Source organism: Amblyomma americanum, chromosome 9, assembly GCF_052857255.1.
Source record: "Amblyomma americanum isolate KBUSLIRL-KWMA chromosome 9, ASM5285725v1, whole genome shotgun sequence".
Taxonomy (NCBI): Eukaryota; Metazoa; Arthropoda; class Arachnida; order Ixodida; family Ixodidae; genus Amblyomma; species Amblyomma americanum.
This window is the reverse complement of record NC_135505.1, coordinates 96,536,645-96,543,170: the sequence shown is the minus strand read 5'-3', so window position 1 is coordinate 96,543,170 and position 6,526 is coordinate 96,536,645.

Here is a 6,526-nt window from a genome sequence, read left to right as displayed (position 1 = left end):
CTCACATACAGAAAATATAGTCAAAACCTTCATCATAGTTTTTTCTAAAGCCCTGGTAAAGCTTTTAATCAAGATCGTATAACAGCATGAAATGTTGACAGCTGAGGATAATTCGCAAACGAATTTTGAACGCCATGTGACATTTATTCTTTCTTAATAGTAAGCGCTCTTAAAATCAAAGAAAATCAAACTTTTGTGCTTCAACTGAAGTTTAACACTCCTATCGCGAATATGTATTTTTCATATGTACGGTCTATGGTAGTGCTGTCTTCGCCGATGTAAATTGCACCTTTCTTAAGGGCTGAAGGTTTCCATGAGAAAATAAATTTACATGGATTTACGCTACTTAGCTCCCCTGCCCAACTACCTTAGAGCAGAGCAGGGAAACTTTAAAAACGTTGGGTATATCAAAGCGGTCGTCTGTCCTGGGGGGAATGCGCTTATAAAATTTCTATTGCCTTGAATGCAAATGGTGTGGCCGCGCCTGGAAAGCGCGCGATTTTTGTTGATATGTGACTTACTTTTGTATTTGTCTCAATAATTGGTAACACGTCCCCAACTTTTCGAAGCGGAACGCTATCACGTGCAGGTTGGAACAAGAGAACAAAGAGATCAAAGAAAAGAAAACGAAGCCGTATTTATAATTTGAATGAAAAGGGGCCAATAAGAAACAGACACGAAAACAAGAAAAACACAATGCGCGTACAACACTACAGAATAAAACGAAAGCGTTCACCAGGTACTGAGAGCCCTACATATAAACATGTAGTTCTTAAAGCATGTAGACCGACCACAAGGCACCCGGGTGCTGAACATTGGCAAAAGGTCTTTACCTTGGATATAAAATCACAAGCGCTCACACATGTTCATGGCATTGGTTCCCAGTAGCTTTCTCTAAGAGCTTTTCTCTTCAAAACATTCTCTACAAAATATTTTTTCGCAACTAGTAGTCTGCCAGCGCACCTCAAAACACAACAAATTATTCCAGATGCTGACCTGTATTTTCTGCTGTACTGCCCATTTTTTGTAGTTCTGTCGCTCAGACAAAGTCCAGCACAATACTAAAAAAAATATTGTGTTACTAACAAAATACTAGCGGTTATCGTGAGTTCATGGCCAAAAAAAAAAAAACACTGGAAAGAATCTGTGGCAACAATAGAAAAATTTCTGTAGGTTTAAAAGGTTTATGTCCAGAACGATTTTCCCTCAGTTCAGCTCAGTTAGAGAATAAACATCACTCACGCATAGAATATGTAATGTTCGAACTCGAGCCAACTTCCAGCCAGCCTTGCAGGGCCACGTGTGCAGATATTTACCTAAATTTGATACAATTCCTGCGAGAGTTTAGCTACTCAATGATTTGGTCTGCTACGACTCTTTACTTTGAAGCCATTTGGGCATTTCTTCTAGGTTAGGAGCACATAAAGTTCTTCATCGCTCTTAAAGAGAACCGGTGTTATAACCAGTGTCATCCAGCAAATCTACTTCTTTCTATATTTAAAAACGATTCCAAACTCTTAGCGAGTAAATTTTCATTTTGGCGGAGAACATTTCATAATAACCAAGTTTATCCTTGAACTCCACTGAAATATTGGAAGTTTGTGATCTCTGCAACTTAGCTCTGCCACGTTAGCAGCTACCGGGAAAAAAATAGAGAAGTAAAGGGCTGAACATGACAATCCATGGCAACAGCCATTGAAACCAAGCAATGTATAGGGGAGTTTTTTTATATGGTAGTGTTTATTTTTGGAACTTTATTAGTGAACTTTTTTTACCTTGAAGATAATTCTTTAGAAATAAGAAGAAAGATAACCATATTTTGAGAGTAGGTTCCAAACCCATGACCTTCGCATATCGCATACGGGGCTCCAGCAGCTCCTCTACGACGACGAATTTCCTAATTTCTGCTTTCGAATATATCTGAACTGCGTATCAGGTAATCTTCCATGGTGTTCGCATGCGACACCTTCGACCATAGGTGCGCACGTGAATCCTATTATAACACCACTAGCGCAACGTAGAACGTTACCGAATGCTGAAAACTCCACTGTGCAAGAACTCTTTTATGTTACCTATTTGTTTTTTATTCTATTGATTCACCCGTGTTTTTGATGATGCTATTACAGGAGTGCGGCAAGTAGAGAAAGGGCTGTCACAAAAATACATGCTCGAACAGTCAGAACATAAAAAAACAAACCGAGAATTTGTTTCAAAATCCCGTCCTTAGGTAGGAGGCGGAAGTTTGCAGAAAACGAATTCCTGATGTCAATAATAATTTGCAAGAAGCTACTTGTGAACATTTCAGACCGAGAAAAGAAGTGTAGTAAGGTTATGGCTTTGAAAATGTTTAGTTAAGGAAGGCATGTTGAAAGAGAAATAATTATTTAGTGAAGAAAGGTGCTGAGAATAAACTAGTGCATATTGTACCTTTGAGAATTCTAAGCGGCGGTTAGATGATAATCTTATTAGACCTGAATGCATAATGGGAAGAAGAGCTAAAATCTCGGCGATGGTTGTGGAAGATGAAGCGTATGGTTTTTTGAACTGATTCTATTTTTGTATAAACACCGAATTTTTAATGAGGGTTCCACATGAGAGATCTGTAGTCAAGGATTGCTCCGGTTAGTATATTATGTCTCCTGTTTGGAAGCTTTTCAGGCCATTGGCAATTATCGATAGTGGTCCTTTATGTGGTTATAAGGTCTGGTGCTCATCATGTCATGAAAAAAATAGAGCACTCAGGACAACGGGCAAGGAAGACCGAACAACTGAAGGGCTTACTTTCAACTAGATGTTTAATAAAAAAAACGCAGAGTAAACAGAGAAAGAAAAAACCACGAACAAAGCAAGAGCCTTCACGCAGGCTCACCAGAATAAGTACAACATTTGTCCGCAAAGTTTCGAAACTGAGTCCGTTAAAAAAATGCGTTTATCATTGAAATGGTTTGTGCAGCACCCCTTCGAAATAGTCTCCCTTGCAATCTATAAACAGCTTCCAATGCTTTTCGAGGTGTTGGAAACAGTTGGAAAACGCGTCTTTTGGCAGGCCTGTCAGCTCCTTTGTCGTGGCGTCTTGAATGGCCTCCACGCTACCCATCCAGCGACCATTTAGGGCTCTCTTCACACGAGGAAACAGCAAAATATTGCATGGGAAGAGGTCAGGCGAGGATGGCGGATATGAGAGTACAGTAAATCTCTGCTTTAGGAAACATTGGTTGCGCTTTCTAGACAATCACATGTAGGAAGACAGGACAGGCGCAATCCTGGTGCGCCTGTCCTGTCTTCTTACATGTGATTGTCTAGAAAGCGCAACCAATGTTTCCTATTGCAATGAACCAACTTGCCCAACAACGCATCCTGCTAAGCTTAATTCTCTGCTTGGCGAGAAATTTGGCCTCGCTGAGAGCACTGTGTGGCGTGCGTTATTGTGGAGAAAGCTCCGTGGTCCAGATGCTCATAAGTTAGGGCGACAGCGTCGCAGTGCATCACGCATGTGTTGGAGCACACGGATATAGAACTCCTGTTTCACCGTCTGCCCTTGTGGAACGAACTCGTGGTGTATGTCACCTTGGGAATCGAAAAAATCTATCAGCATCGTCTTTGTTTACGTCTTCTGTCACCGCACATTTCTCGACGCCGGAGAACTTGTGGACCGCCATTCGGTGTTCTGCTTCTTTTTTTGAGGATCGTATAGAAAACGCCATTAATAGCGCTGTCTTCAACAATGACTCTGTAGACGAATGCAGCATCTTTCTCTGCCGCGAAGAGCAAACCAGCGCTCACTGATGCCCGCGTGACCTTCTGGTCCTGTGTGAGGGAGTGCGGCACAAGGCTGGCCCAAGTGCGGTCTTGCGGTACGATTTCTCTGACCTGCGCCACGTTGTTTTTATTGCGTGAGGTTGAAGGGCGCCCGTGCTTTGTGTCGTCTTCCACCGACGTTCTCCCTTAAGCGAACCTCTTGTGCCACTCGAAAACTCGCGCCCGCGATAATGCCTCGTGGCCGTAAGCGCCACGAAGGAGCTCACACATGTGTGTGGTTGTCTTGACAAGCTTCACACAGAATTTTATGTTTGCATGCTGTTCGAGGTGGACGTCCATCCCTCCGCATTCACTCAGAGTAGAATGCGGAGACGACAAGTGACAACATAACTTTTACATGTCGTGCCATCTATCGGCTGCCACAGTAATGAACATAAATAGCTCAGGTTAGCCCGAAAACATGGCGCTACACATAAGCACCAACAATTGTTTTGGGGAATCATTTCTCGAGAAGAAAACATATTAGTGTCTAAACTTTACGGACAAAGGTTGTATTCATGCAGGCGCGTCAAGATAGAAAAGCTTCCTTTCATGCCCGGCCACCAATGGGTCACTAACACACGTGCTCTCATTCTTGCGTATATGATAGGCCCCTGAAACCTCTCTATGTTAGTTGATGTAGGTGCCCAATCAAGATTGTGGCTTGATCAAGCAAAGGCTTGCAACCACTACATATCAAATAGTGCTTAGCAAGATTGGATGAAGGCGGCTGTTTCAATGACAAAAAGCATTATTGCAGGCGTATATTAAGGCAACGGCCAGCTTGACCAATGCAGGTCCGTCCACAAGAAAAGTGAATGGGTTCCTTGTCGGTTGTCTTGAGTGCGCTATTTTTTCCATGATGCTATACCAACTAGCTCAAATGTTGATTTTCTATATCATACTATTTTGCTTTGAGCACAGCGTTTCATGACAAAAGTTAATGCCAAAGTATTTAAATTAAATTACCTGTGTCTCTGGCATCAATACTGCGAGAACTAAGCGGCTAGATAAGAACGAAACCAGAAGCCACACAAACCGAACAAATCGTGAGGTAAGGTTTGATCTGATAGAGGTTCAGGTGGTATCTGTTAAAGATGCGGCATTTTCTCTGCTAGCCTCGCTGCGTGGAGCATTCACTCTCCGAAAGTGCCACACAACAGGCACTTTCCACGGCAACCCCGTCCTTTTCCCTCTATCATCTAGAAGACTACCGAGCCCCTCAGCAACAACCACCCACAACCCCCTCTCTCCCAACCCCGCCCACCTGCCACTTTCTGAAGCGCCATCCACAACCTTTGCTGCAACCTTACGCTTCAGAAGGGGCGCCTGCAAGAATTCCACCTAACTCCACCCACGAAATTGTCTCTAGCCACTAGAAGTCACGAATCAGGCCACCGAAACAGACACAGAAAAATTGATTTCAGACATCCTCTCACACCCAACCACTGCCATCCTCACCCATGTACTCACGCCACCTTCCCCCACCGCTCTTTTGGGAAATGCCTCCTACCAGCCACTCAAGTGGTTCCGCCCGTAAAGTTCACCCTCAGAAAAATCCCGCCGCGTCTATCAAGCCCGACTTACAGTGAAATCATTCATTGCAGTATTTGCGTTGACGCTATATCCAACTATTCTCCCAGCTCTAACATCGTTTCGTGATTATCGTACCTTTTCATTTGGATTTGCGCTTTTCAATGACAACTTAAGGACCTAAACATTTTTAATCTGAACAAAGTTGCTTAGAAAGTAGCCGGAAAATGAAGCACATGTCGATGTTGCGCTTTTATTTGACGACCTTCTTACGACGTGTAAAATAGTTTTTGAATTTTTTCAAATGTCACGACCGCGTACTGAATGCCACAAACTTACACATACTTATTACCATGGCGATATTCATTTCTTAAAGAAATTAGAGAAGCCAAACCACTATTAAGGTTCAACGCGATATGCAGAGTACTGCCATCACAGCGCCATTAGTGGGCTGTGTTTTATTTGCCATTAGATTTTGTTTATCGGTTCGGGCATTCTATCTGATCAGTTTTTCAGTGAAGCTTGTCTAATGAAAGAAGACGATGAAGTGGCTCTAGACCAGAACGCGTCCCTTCACTTCTTCAGTTTTTTCCTGACTTACGACATTATAATGAAACCACTGTTTCTTTTTTGGTGACGGTGATGGAAGTGGAGGCTGTTGGACTTCAGTCCGGTGGGTCAGCCGCTGCCGCCCGCAGGAAATATCTTGGCCTCCCGAATGACGCCAGCCGCCAGGCCACCGTGATGTACTCTGCCACCAGTGATGACTCTGGCTGACAACGGCTTCTTCAGAGTCCTAAGCAGGAAGGCCAAACGGAGACTGCGAAAATATGAGGACTCGTCGTCGCCGAGTGCATCCACGATCACTACAGAGCGAAGATCATCCGCACATACTGTCCTATTTGCGCCACAGACTCCCACCGACAATATCAACCACATCAATAGGCAAGCCACGTCTGCGTTCCTGGAAGCTCGCGTCCCGGGAGAGATTAAAAATGTGCGGGTGAATCGTTTCAGGAATGTCATAGCCATTGATGTCATGGACCGGAATGTGCTTGAGAGTTTTAGCAACCTCAGAACGCTCGGCGGCATCAGCGTTCCTTCCCATGTCCTTCTAGGCAGTGGCACTACGGCGGGCGTCGTTTACGACATCGACGTAGCCATCCGCGACTCTGATCTGCCCATTTTTATTCAA